Here is a 13,899-nt window from a genome sequence, read left to right on the forward strand (position 1 = left end):
AACAACTTGCATTTTGCGTTATTAATGATGTGCAATTAAATATTATTGGGCGTGTTTGACAAAAGTAGCTGGAAGCGGGTAGCGGTAAGCTGGTAGCGTGTAGCAGGTAGCTGGTAGCGGAAAGCTATAGTTTTTATTTGTTACATGAATGTTTGGCCAAAGTAGCTGGAAGCTTTTGAAATATATAAAATTACATAAAAGGACAATTGATTAAAAATAAAGAAATATATAAATATATTTTTAAGGGTAATTATGAAAATTGATTTCAAAAGCTCAGGAACGTTTTGTTAAACGCTACATGAAGTAGCTTTTAGAATCGGAGCGTTTTGTTAAAACTAAAAGCTAACCGCTCGTACTACCAAACAAAGCTTTTTGTTTAAACTAGAGCGTTTTGTCAAAAGCTAAAAGCTAGAAGCTCCCAAATGCTTCCAAAAGCTCCATGCCAAACACGCCCATTATGTTGTTGAAAATATGTTATATACGTTTATTAAAACACATCGTCCGTAAACATTTTTGCTATCATATTTTACCACATTATTATGAACAAAACGACTCTTTACACCATTCTACATTTGTAACTGCCTTTTTAGACAAATGAATATACCCAACGCAGATGGTTTCTTACATTTCCCGCAGTCTTTTCATCCAAGAACTTACATTCTCCAATAAATTCTCGACGCGTAATTCATGGTAAGTGTATAAAATGAACATTTATTGTCATTCAAAATATAAAACAAAAACAACTAAATTATAGAAATGGTAAATCTATTCCTTATAAATCTGCATCATCGCCTCATTGGTTCATATGATTCATTTGTAGCATTTTTTTTTATTTTGTATTTTTGTTGCATTCTTAAGCACTTGGCATAACCATCATTAGAAACCTCCTCTTAACTCACTTCATAAGTTCATATGCATTGCGTATGAGGTAGTGTTGTCGATAGCGGTCATAGCAACGGCCATAGCGCGCTACGTAGCAAAGCGGTGCTATGAAGCTATTACCTTGTATAAAATAGTGGTCTCACTGATTATCAATTTTGCAACAAACCTTCAATTCACTGTTATTTTATGAAATTGATCTTCCATTAACCATCGATCCATGTTGAATTTTTTAAATTGGCCATCAATTTTGTAATCATCCCTAAATTACCTTCAATTTTTGATATCGATCATCTATATATAAATTTAACCATCAATTTGTGAAATCGGCCATCATTCCATGCTTTGTTTGTGAAATTGATCGGTAATCGACCCTAATATCTGAAATTGACAATCAAACATCATTAATGAATGAAATTAACACTCAATTTTTGAATTAGCCATCATTCGACCCTCAATCTATGAAATTGATTGTCAATCGGCCATCAAGTTTGCTTTTTTCAAGAGTTTCATGACCTATTTTTCCTGCATTATATATATATATATATATATATATATATATATATATATATATATATATATATATATATATATATATAGCTGTAAACGAACACAACGTTCAGCAAACTGTTCATGAACCGTTCGGCAAGAAGTCCGTTTATGTTCATTTATTTAATAAATGAGAGAACACGAACATAAATTCTCGCTCGTTTAGTTATACGAACAAACATGAACAATAATCTCGTTCGTTCAATTATGTTCGTGAACGTTTGTTTATGTTTGTTTATGTTCGTTCATATAAGCTTTTTTTATGTTCATATATGCTTAATCGTATTTGATTAAATTCTAGATTATATGTTCATATATGTTCAATTATGTTTTTTTTTATCTTTGTTCGTTTATATTCGTTCGTTTAACTTGTTCACGAACATAAACAATATAATTTGTTAAACGAACGAACATGAACTATATATATATATATATATATATATATATATATATATATATATATATATATATATATATATATATATAGTGCATACATTTCCTCTCCAGACTATTTGTTTTTCAGAAGACTACGTGTCTAAAAAGACATGCACGACTTCTTTTTGGAGCATACATGGACTCTCCTATTTTCAAATATGTAGCAGTTTTCTTGGTAAAATAAAAATGACATAATTTCACTCATATTCTTACAAACTTTAAATATTACTTTGTCCTTACAAAATATATATATATATATATATATATATATATATATATATATATATATATATATATATATATATATATATATCCACGTAAAACTATAAAATTCATATCTATATTCAAACTATATTTTAATTAGGGTTAAACTAATTTTTAATATGGTAAAATTTATTAAAAATCCAAAATATCAAATGATATTACTAAACTACCGTTCTCAAATAAAAAATTAGATTGAACCAATATACTTAAATCAATATCAATTTGTTCTCAAATGCCTGCACACAAATATTTAAAATGTGAAAATATGTTAATAAACAGGCAAATTTCATAAAGCTACATTATTTAATATAAATATGTAAATTAAGTTTAGAAAAAACAAAATTCTTATGATATCAATTGATTCGATACCCCTTTTGTGATCAATAATTTTTAGTTGCACAATGAATTAAAAAGACAATAACAAATAATCTTATTCAACCGATTTGATTCTTATATGTTTAAGGATTATAATGATGGATCCTAATTTTGTGTTTTCTACTTCTAAATCATCTATTTGATTTTTCACATAGATAGTTTCATGTATATAGTGTTTTTGTAGTCAACTCATTTTAAGGATGATTTCTCATAGATGGTTTCATGAATTTTCTTATAAGTAGATTTTAAAATTTTTTTTTTTTTTTACAAACAATTTGTGTAACATTCCAAAAATACAAGCCAAAAATTTCGTTTTTAACTCTTTAATAAAACCATAATTATCTTTCAACATATAAAAATCATAAACGGTGTATCTCAAGAATAACATAACATCTGTCAAATATATCAGAGTATAAACATCTCAGGCTAAATAAATGGTGTGTGCACTGCAATCTTCCCGAGTTCCTCTTTTGAAAACTGAGTACCTGAAACCAAAACTAAAAACTGTAAGCACGAAGCTTAGTGAGTCTCCCCAACCTACCACATACCATACACATAATCACATAACTTGGGCCTAGCCCACTGCATCGGGCCCTGCCCGGCATCAGACCATAATCTGGTACACATATAAACATATACACAATGCATATAACATAAAAACATAACATAAATATAACTCTAGGACTACGCCCAACTGCATCGGGACAAATCTTGGCATCGACTTACCCGACATCGGACTCCTGCCCGGCATCGGGCTCACCCCGGCATCCGACCGCATCAGGCATCGGGCTCAGCCCGACATCGAGCTTATCCGACACATACACAACATAACATATATCACATAACATAATCACATAATCTGCATCGAGCTTGCCCCGACATCGGACCGAAGCCCGACATATATAACATATAACATATAAACTAGCATACATCGGCTTGCCCCAGAACACAAAACACTTGGGCTTGCCCCTATCTTAGCTTGACTCAAGCCCAAGGTCCAATCCAAAGGCCCAAAAGTCTAATAATGGACAAAGGCCCAACTATGGCCCCTCTATGGTCCAATTTTCCCAATTGGGCCCAAGTCTCAACATGGTCTTGATCAAAGGCCCAATCATTCATTCTTGGTCCAACACTTGACATTCTCATAGCCCAACATCTCATAATCATCAAGGCCCAATAGGAAGGCCCAACTCAAAGTCCAAGTGAAATTAGGGTTTCACATAAAATGACAATTAAGGGTAAGTGTTTCTCACTTAACCCATTAAGGACTTAATCCATTAAGTCCTTTACTCTACTAGATAAGTGATATGTGACAATTGGGCTTAATACACAATCCAATCACAATGGCTCAAAATTGGGTCCAAATAAGTCCAAGGCCCAAATACTCACAATTAGGGATTTCCACCTAAACATGGCCCAATAGGCCAAAAACTAATCTCTAAGCCCATTAGGGTTTGCTAGTTGGGGACCACCCACTACCACCTCGAGTAGTGGTGCTCAATGGCGGCACGCGGTGGCAGCCACCACCTTACAGTGGTGGTTATGGTTCTTTTCATTACATTTTCTACTAATTACAATTACAAGTTTTTCATCCAAATATAAACACACACACACACACACTAACTACTCTAACACACACCCACACAGCCACACCGTGGTGGCGCTTGGCGGTGGCCACCACCCTATGGTGGTGGTGATGCCATTTCCGAGAACTTCAGATATACACACCCACACACACCAACTGAAACATGCACAACTTCACTTCTTTGCTCGGAAAAGGAAGCCAACCACCCACCTGGTGGATCAAGGCGGCGTCAGAAAATCGTTTTGGGATGACAGCCACCCCTGATGGTGCATAGTGACAGCAATAGAAGCACCATCGACGATAGCAACGACTCTTACGGCAACAGCAATGGCGGATGGCTGGACGTGACTGAGTTCTAGCACTGAAATGAAGGCAGAGAAGGGATGAAGCGAATAACATCAACAACGCAACTATGAAGGAGGGCATCTGCTCGTCTTCACTGACGGCACAAGAGCCACAACCATCGCTGGGAATGGCAGATGCGACGTTGCAATAGAAAACGAGGGAGGTGGCGGCGGCTCCCTCACGGTTTGGTTACGTCTCTGGAAACCACGTCACGATGGCGTTCATCAACGAAACAACAGGTGGTGGCCTTGACGTAATCAGCAATGGAGCAACAACAATGAACGGTTTCGCCGAAACTGACGGGTCGTGACCTTGACAGCGTAGAAGGAGGAGAAGAATGGTGGACGCTCGACGTTTGCTTGGCGGCCTCAAACTGGTAGGAATCACGAACTAGATGAGTGGTGATAGCGGCCGGCGACTAGGAGGTATAAGGTGGCGGCTGATGATTATGATTAGGGTTAGGGTTTGGAAGTAGCTTCCTTAAAACGTGAGGGAAGATCGTCGGGTTCAAGTCCCGTGCTCAATATTAAACTTTCATCATTTTTAACAAGTTTAGTGCCTCCCCACCAAGCCTTTCCAACTTAAGTTAAATATTTACCCTTTAACCCCTAATTCCACAATTTCTTCCATAGTAAGACCTAATAATTACCAAGCATACCCCCACTTCTAAAATCCTTTTCAAATTAAGTCCGTAATTTACTAAACAGTCTTCGGTTCTCAAAATTCTTTCATAATAAGTTCAATACTTACCAAACATTACTTCTCTTCTAAAACCTTTATGAAATAAGTCCCGAACTTACACTTTTAACCCCCAACCACTACTAGAAAAACAGCCTTTTACGACGCTCATTGCGCGTCGTAAAAGGCTCAGACGACGCGCAAATGCGCGTCAAGGAAGGCCCTGTCATAAAGAGAGACGACGCACATTTACGACGCTCATTTACGACACGCAATGCGTATCAAGGAAGGCCCTGTCATAAAGGAAGATGACACGCATTCGCGTGTCGTAACCTTACGACGCGCGTGTTAATGACACGCAATGCGTATCAAGAAAGCTCCTGTCAAGAAAGACCATGTCATAAATGAAGATGACACACATTTTTGCGTATCATAATTTTAAATGTTAAAAAAATATTATTTATAGATTTACTAATTTTCAAATTAAATAATACATTAAAAATCTCGTAATACAAAATAAAATACCATAAATAACAAAGATAATTCATTTCACTAATATGTCAAATACAAATAATTATTCCAAAAGTGAGTAAATGTTATTAAAAAATGAACTCATTTATATACAATTGCATCATGTAGCTTACTATGTGCCAACTCTTTGTGTGTTTACTTTTGCTTGAGTCTCGTTTCCTCCAAAGCTTCTAGCCATGCCAAAATATGATATCTTGTTTCTGGTTTCAAGAACTAAAATCACCTTCAATCACCCAATTAAACTCTAATGTTGGTAGACTGAGAGTTCCAGAATCAAGTTTACATCCATCACCTTCAATCACCTTCAACCAAACGCATCACCATTTTCCCTGAAAGAGATCCTTTCAAGCAGCTTGTCCAGTAGATTTTATATGCATCAGCAACATAAAAACAGCCCTAGGACCATTCAATAAAGTCAAGATCACTTTGATTCATCCAAATCAATCAATCGCTTAATTTCTTTTATTATCTTAATAATTTATTAGAAAAAAATGTTAATTAAAAAGCTTCTCACCACATGGGTCAGTGTGACATCCCCATTTTCATGGCCAGAAAAGACCGATTTGTTTATGCTTTGTTTTATAAAATCAGAGTACTCTTTTAAAGAAAACGGTTGCGGAATTTGTTCCCAAAACAAGATATGATAATAACTTATCAAAACATTTCTCAAAGAGAATGTATTTTCATTTAATAATAAAACCTTGGGATGTCATGTTCCGATACAGACATATAAGCATAAACAGAACTTACATTCAATTACACTAATGATTTACATCTCCTTTAATCTCTCAATGCAAAGCAGCTTCGTATCGATACCTGTGATACAATTAAACCGAGTGGGTCAGGCTTGGGAGCCTGGTGAGCATATAGGGTTTTCAACCCACAATAATATAATTATTATATTCAATCATCAAACAATCAACCCAATTACCCATCCCCATTATCTTCTTTTAATCTTCCCTAAAGATATTATCCTAAGGGTCATCTCCTATATCATATTTACCGCTCATCTCCTTACATCTTATATCCTTATATGCTTGTTCCTAAGAACTATTCCTAAGGATCATCACCTGTATCATATAGACAATGCTAATTCGGGGATCACTCCCTCAATACATGTCTAGTAAGGGTTAGGGTATCATCGCATGATTTCACAGCCACAACATCGCCTGGACTCGTAAATCATAAAAAGGGTTAGACTATCATCGCATGAATACGCAGCCACAACATCGCCTGGACTCGTAATTCATAATAAGGGATAGACTATCATCGCATGAATACGAGCCACAACATCTCCTGGACTCGTAATTCATCACCTAATTATCATCACCATTATATCCTCACCTTTCTCTTATCACATTCTTTCAACACACATCAACTATTTCATCTACCCATGTTCTACCCAACATATTTGTAGATATAAATTACATATACAACTTATTTAAAAACTCGTATAAAACATTCATTCAGCATCCATCTCAAGTAAACAAACAATGTATAAACACATAACATGTATTTCATAGCAAATACTTCATATCTATGTGTAAGATGAAAGTGACTATACACTCACACATATAAAAAACTTTATATTATACACATAACACGTATTTCGTATAAGATACTTCATAATTATGCGTTAGAAGAAAGTAACTACACACTCACTTGATCAGAAGATGATCGGACAGCACTACAGCTTGTAGAAGTAGTATTCTTCGGCAGATCTGGAAGATCTTCACAAAAACCGGACTCCTCGCGGGCAGAGCTTCGGCTCAGGAATCTTACTTCTCGGGATCTTCGGGACCTCGGGACTTGCTTCGGGGCTCGGGAATAATACCGGGGCTTTGGGATAATTCTTGTACGAAAAAGGGAAGAAATGAGCAAACTACTTGGCTGCCCTCGACACCCTTTTATAGGGGCTGGAAGGTCGAATTACGCTGGGCGTAACTTGAGATTACGCTGGGCGTAATGACGATAAGATCGTTGACTCCCCCCCTTCGGATAATATCAGAATATATATATAAATAAAATATCGAAAATATTTAATAAATTTCAAAAATTCATATCTTCCTCATACGAACTCCGTTTTCGACGTTCTTTCTATCCACGCGTAGGTGAGACTACGATCTAAAACTTTTGTTTAGACTCCGTCGGCTAATTTTGATTTTATTTTTATTATTTATTTTTAGTAGGCCGGGACAGGAAAACTCCGTTATAAAATCATAACTTCTTCATCTGACGTCCGTTTTCGCCTATCTTTTTATCGTTTTACTACAATTAATGTGATCTTCGATTCTCATTTAGATTGCTTTGACTAAAAACCGCTCGGTCTCAAATCGAGTATTCGGGCTGCATACCGCTAAGTCGAAACTTCGAAAAATCATAACTTCCTCATACGAAGTCAGATTTGGGCATTCTTTTTATTCACGCTCACGGTTTAACGTATTCTACGACTTTCATTTAGATTGATAAGGCTAAATATAGCTCTAACGTAAATTCACTTTTTACGTCACGCTGTGTCGTGCCGGTTCTGTCGCGAAACTTCGACAGGTCATAACTTCTTCGTTATAACTCGGATTTCGGCGTTCTTTATATGTACGGAATCCTTGTAACATATATTACAACTTAGTTAATATTATTCATTCTAAATAATATTTCATCAAAAATTCATTTTTGACGCCTATCGTCTCTAAATTGACTAGCCCTAATCTACGGGCGTTACAATTATCTCCCCCTTAGGATGATTATGTCCCGGAATCATCAACAGAAATAGAACTTGTATAATGATTCCATACGCTATCTCTTCATCCTAGGTAATAACCGTAAATTCTATGTTTCCTCGAAAGAGTATTTAACTCTATGGCTTTCTTGACCGCAAACGATGCCCAATCTTGCATCTGTTTATCGTACTATGTTGTACTTTCAATCGTAACCCTCGAGTTACCAAATAAGTCGTTATTATGGACTCCTTCTTCTTCTCAGGATAAATACTTTCCTTTATCTATTGTAACAAACCGATGGGTCGTGCTCTACTGACCTCTCATCGAATGATGCAATACTTAGACTCAGGTCTCTTAGAGTTAAATTCCAAAATGGAATATACCTTCCTTCATATTCTAATATGATATAATCACATTTCAGCATGTAGCATTTCTACCTACAAACTTCTTTTAACAACGAGCGCGACACTATCAATCGTATTAACTTCAACCTTCTGACTTAAGTCAGATGTTATATATAACTTGGTCCTCTAGACTACGTAACATACTCCTCGTAGTCGAACTCAAATTTAAACATGACCACTAGGGTCGGAACAAGAACCATCTTACTAGTCATTACCGAAACAATGGTAATGACATACCAGAATAAAATGGAATCAATCACTAGCTTCTTGGGAACCTTGCGACTTTCCGTGATCCAAGTGCGAGTCCTGTGCTTCTGGTAGTATAGATCTCTACTACCATTCACACCTACTCATACTCGTCCCAAGTATTGTCTCGCAGTTAACCAAGTCACCATACATAAATCATATAATCATTCAACACATCAGATAACAAAACCAGGGTTTATATTAATTCTTGAAACTATTACACAAAAGTTCAAGTTCACCCTATACTATGCCTCTAATAGGCTACATCATAAGTTACTATTCGCACTGTTACTTCATAACTTGATCATTGGATATAAAATCCTCATCCTTGATTCGCTTCGTCGAGGATCATGTGGAATGCCCTTGGCTGTGGCGGTACGTTTTTCTTTGCATCTTTTTCCTTCTTTGGGCAGTTCTTCGAAATATGACCACCATCTCCACATTCGTAACACTTCCTATTGTCGAACGTACAATCTATGGAATAGTGACCGGTCCTACCACACTTATAGCTGGTCACTTCTCCATCGCATCTTCCGAAGTGCTTCTTCTTGCACTTTTCACACCACTTGGTTCCATCTTTTCCTCCAGATTTCGAGAGTTTGGTTTCTTTGTCGATCATTGAAGATCCCTCGTGTTTCCTTTTCCCTCCAACTTCAACTCTCTCTAGACCCTTTTCCCTTATTTGGGTCTCAACATTCTTGGCTGCCCAGATGGCGGCTTTCAGAGTGGTTGCTTACTTGACTATCGGACCAAAGTCCGCTGGTAATCCATTGGCAAACTTGTTGACCTTGGAAAGTTCAGTTGGAATTAGGTATGGAATAAGCTTCATCTTCTCTGTAAAGCTTGTAGCGTATTCAGTGATGCTCAATTTTCCCTTCTTTAAATTCTGGAACTCATTGTTGATTTCCAGAAGATCCTGCTCAGAGCAGTATTGCATTTTCATTTGCTCCACGAACTCTTCCCAAGACATCTTACTAGCTTCCCCCTTGGGCGTTGAACCGGCCAGTAACTTCCACCAGCTCAGTACTCCAGATTTTAACAGAGGGATTGCAAGAGCAGTCTTCTATCTGTTGCTACACTCGCAACTTTCAAACATTGTCTCCATATCGGAGATCCAGTCCATGACTTGCACCGGTGTCAGGCTCCCAGAAAGACATGGTGGTTTGGATGCCATGAAATCCTTGTACTTGCATCCACGTCCATCATTGTCTCCATCCTGATTGTTTTGGCGAACTATTGGTGGGTGGCTTGACCAATGGTCCCACTATAGTTCCCTTCTTCTGACTGCCCCTCATTCTGCTCAGGCTGTTCAACTGGTATTGAGGGTTCACTCCTGTTGTTCAGCAACAATTGTCTCATTTCCTCCTTTTGTTCAGCCATCATGGCTTGAATCATGGTTCGCACTCCAGCCATTGTAATTTGTTCAGGTGTTGCTGCTACAACAGCCACTCGCTCAACCACAAGTGGTTGATTCCTATTTTCGTTCATGTTTCCAGCTCCACTCCTGGTTCTTGTCATTTTTTATCTATACACCGAATAAAGTGAAATTAGATCCTTATTCACGATAGATATTCAAATCATCCTTATCACTCCGAAACGTTTACATGCTAGTTCTAATATCGTAGACGTACGCTTAGAATCCTACACACATAAGGTTTCCAGATCCGGTCGGCAACAGACCATAGATCCGAACAAAGAATATCATATATGGCAACATATAACATTTAGCACATAAAAGCATTTTAGGCATCACTCCTAAAATAAACTAGTGCTTGTGTCAATTTAGGTGTACTACCTAACATATTTTAAACACACTCCTCCCAATCATTACTTAGCATTCTAAGTTTAAGTCTAGAAATTTCCTATAAATTCCTAGTTCGCTTAAACTAATGCTCTGATACCAACTGTGACATCCCCATTTTCACGGCCAGAAAAAGACCGATTTGTTTATGCTTTGTTTTATAAAATCAGAGTAATCTTTTAAAGAAAACGGTTGCAGAATTTGTTCCCAAAACAAGATATGATTATAACTTATCAAAACATTTCTCAAAGAGAATGTATTTTCATTTAATAATAAAACCTCGGGATCTCATGTTCCGATACAGACATATAAGCATAAACAGAACTTACATTCAATTACACTAATGATTTACATCTCCTTTAATCTCTCAGTGCAAAGCAGCTTCGTATCTGATGAGTTAGAAAACTCTTTGATCGATTAGATCTTTGTAACAGGTAAATAAATAAAACAGAAACAGTAATGTAAAAAAACGCAAGTATGGATCTGAATGTGTCGAATGATTTGATTAAATCAATCCTCAGCAGAGCTCGATGAAGAACTTCCGCTATAGAGGATTCTAAGGTTACAAAAGATAAGAACTTGTACACTATCAAATCTCTATCAATATTACGTTAAGAATTCATGCAAGCATCTATATATAATAAACCCTAAACAAAACTCACGGATGGACAGGCCCATACCGGAGATAAAACTTGGACTAGCTAATGAGCCCAAAAGACGCAACACTTAAACTGGACCTAACAATCTCCCCCTTTGCCTCAATTTGGAGCGAGACTATCATTTCTTCTTGCTTGGACCAGCTGTCGGAACCTTCTTGGTTGTATCAAACAGACGAGAGATAAGTGCGAGAATAGTTTGTCTGAAGCGAATGTACCATTGAATCATATCATTAAAGTACTTCTTGTCATCCGCCGAATTCTGCTTGCACCGATGAATGATCCCTAAGACATGTTCCAGACATGCAGTGGTATAGAGATGTTTGTCTGCCAAAGCGAACAAGCATTTTTGGCCTTCGTTTCTGGTAAACATAACGGAGTTTCTCTTCGGGTCTATCTTTCCCATCTGCATCATGTTTAGGTCACTTGCTGATCCAACAGGAGATATGGTAGGCTTTTTCTTGAATACATTCGCTATCTCCTGATCCATCTTGGCGACTTCCATGATGTAACAAACAAGCATCCTCTTGAAGTGGTCGATGATCGGACCATATTCTACCTCATTAGTAAGAAGGATGTTATGCAAAATAATCCAGTCATGTGGATTCAAGTTAGGAAGATCAGCAAGCGAGATGGCATGTTCAGTCTTGGCAGATCCTCTCAGCACCTTAAACCAAACGTTGGTGAAGTTTCCTTCCTTATACGGCTTTAGAACCCGAACATTGATAATCTTCTGAGCGCTCCATGTTTGGTACTGTGGTTGAGCGTCCCTCAGATAGAAATCGACTAAGTCCCTGTCAACCTTTGGATGAGGATGAGGGAACTCAACAATGTGGTCAAAGGCATGGAATACGAACGCCTTTCGGGTCAGTGGCATATCGAACTGAGAATCGACAGTATTAGAACGATCTAGAGAGATCACTGGTTCTAGCCACAAGATGCTTAGAGTATCGATAGCTTCTTTCAGCAACTTCTCAAGAGTCCAAGGAGGAAAGAGAGTTTTCCTGCTCTCGAGAAGGTCGTGAGCTTCTTTCTGTCTTCTTCAGCCTCTCTAGCTACACGAGCGCTGATGTCAGCATCTTTATCTCGACCTTGCTTCTTCAGAAGGTCGGCAATGGTCTCCTTATCTTCATCATCGCTCTCATCAACAATTTACTTGCCCTTGTCTTTAACACCCGAACCTGAGGCTTAGCCTGTAGGAGGAGGTTCGGTTGTTTTGGTTGCTGTTGAAGTAGGAGGCGATTGAGACACATTTTCTTTTTCTCCCCCTTGTTTCGGAATGGAAACGAAAGCAAGGAGCCCTTCAATCTTGCTCAGGAGAGAAAGGGCAGGAGCAAGCTTTTCTGCAAGATTTCGCCTCATAGAATAGTTGAGTATCGGGTCATGTGCTTCCAGGATGTTTGAAATGGCTGCGTGGACATCTGAAACACACGAAGACACAATCTCTCTTTCAGATCAAAGAGACTCAATCCCCTTTTGAGAATTGGAGAGTTGAATACTCTTGTCCTTCAGAGCAGTGGTCTTTTCTGGCAAGAGCATCCATACGAGAATTTTCAGCAGCAAGATCCTCTTGGAGCTTGGCCAGTCGCTCCTCAAGCGTCGCCTTAAACGCTGAGTTGTCGTTTGAGAGAGTTTGAACAAGAGAAGCAAACGACGTCAGTTCTGATGCAACTGAGGTAGCCAGCTGGTTGACAATTGGTTCCAGCTTTGTTTTGGTGGCTTCAACATTTTCCTGTAATGACTGTAACAAAGAAGAAGCATCAGTGAATAGTTTATCGACTTTTTCGGTCGCTGCCTCACAGGCTTTGGTTGAGGCATCAATGGCTGCAGTGGCGGAGTCTAGAGAGACATGATGAGCTTTGGAAAAAGCATCAACGATTTTCTGAATGGCAGCTTCAGAGATGGTAGACTGGGATGAAGAAGAGGAGGCGATGAGCGAATCTATTTTATCGTGAAGCTCCTTGAGATACTTCTTGGTAACGGGAGCATCATCATCGTCGTCACTCTGTACCTGAAACGGACTGTAATAGACCAAATCAAATGTCATATCCTCCCTGCCGAGGAATGGTTCTTCATCCTCTGCTGCCTGAGCAGGAGATGAGGGTGGTGGTGAGGGTGGAGGCTCGGTAGTTGTAGTAGGTTCGGGTTGGGTTGTATGGTCAGTAGTTGGTGGGGGTTTGGGTGCATCAGTAGGAACCCCTGTATCAGATACATTGGTTCTTACTTCTGCGGTGGTGGTGGTTACTTCGGTAAAGATGGGAGGGGGTACTGGGATGGAGGTGGATGGTATTTGAGTGGTGGAGGTTATGGGGGGGAATGGAAATGGGAATGGTAATAGGTTGAGAAGAGATTGGAGAAGTAGAAAAGTGAACATCTAGAGTAGGCGATCGTGGTGGAGTGTTACCACGAGGAGACTCATCAGATGCTGAATTAT

The 13,899-nt window shown here is 38.2% G+C and overlaps 1 pseudogene; it reads right to left on the minus strand.

Annotated features, from left to right (window-relative positions):
* Nucleotides 1-1,192: 1,192 nt before the first annotated feature.
* Nucleotides 1,193-13,899, minus strand: part of LOC111893523 (serine/threonine-protein kinase WNK8-like) — a 30,868-nt pseudogene continuing 18,161 nt past the window's right edge.

The sequence above is a fragment of the Lactuca sativa genome, chromosome 1 (assembly GCF_002870075.4).
Source record: "Lactuca sativa cultivar Salinas chromosome 1, Lsat_Salinas_v11, whole genome shotgun sequence".
Lineage (NCBI taxonomy): Eukaryota > Viridiplantae > Streptophyta > Magnoliopsida > Asterales > Asteraceae > Lactuca > Lactuca sativa.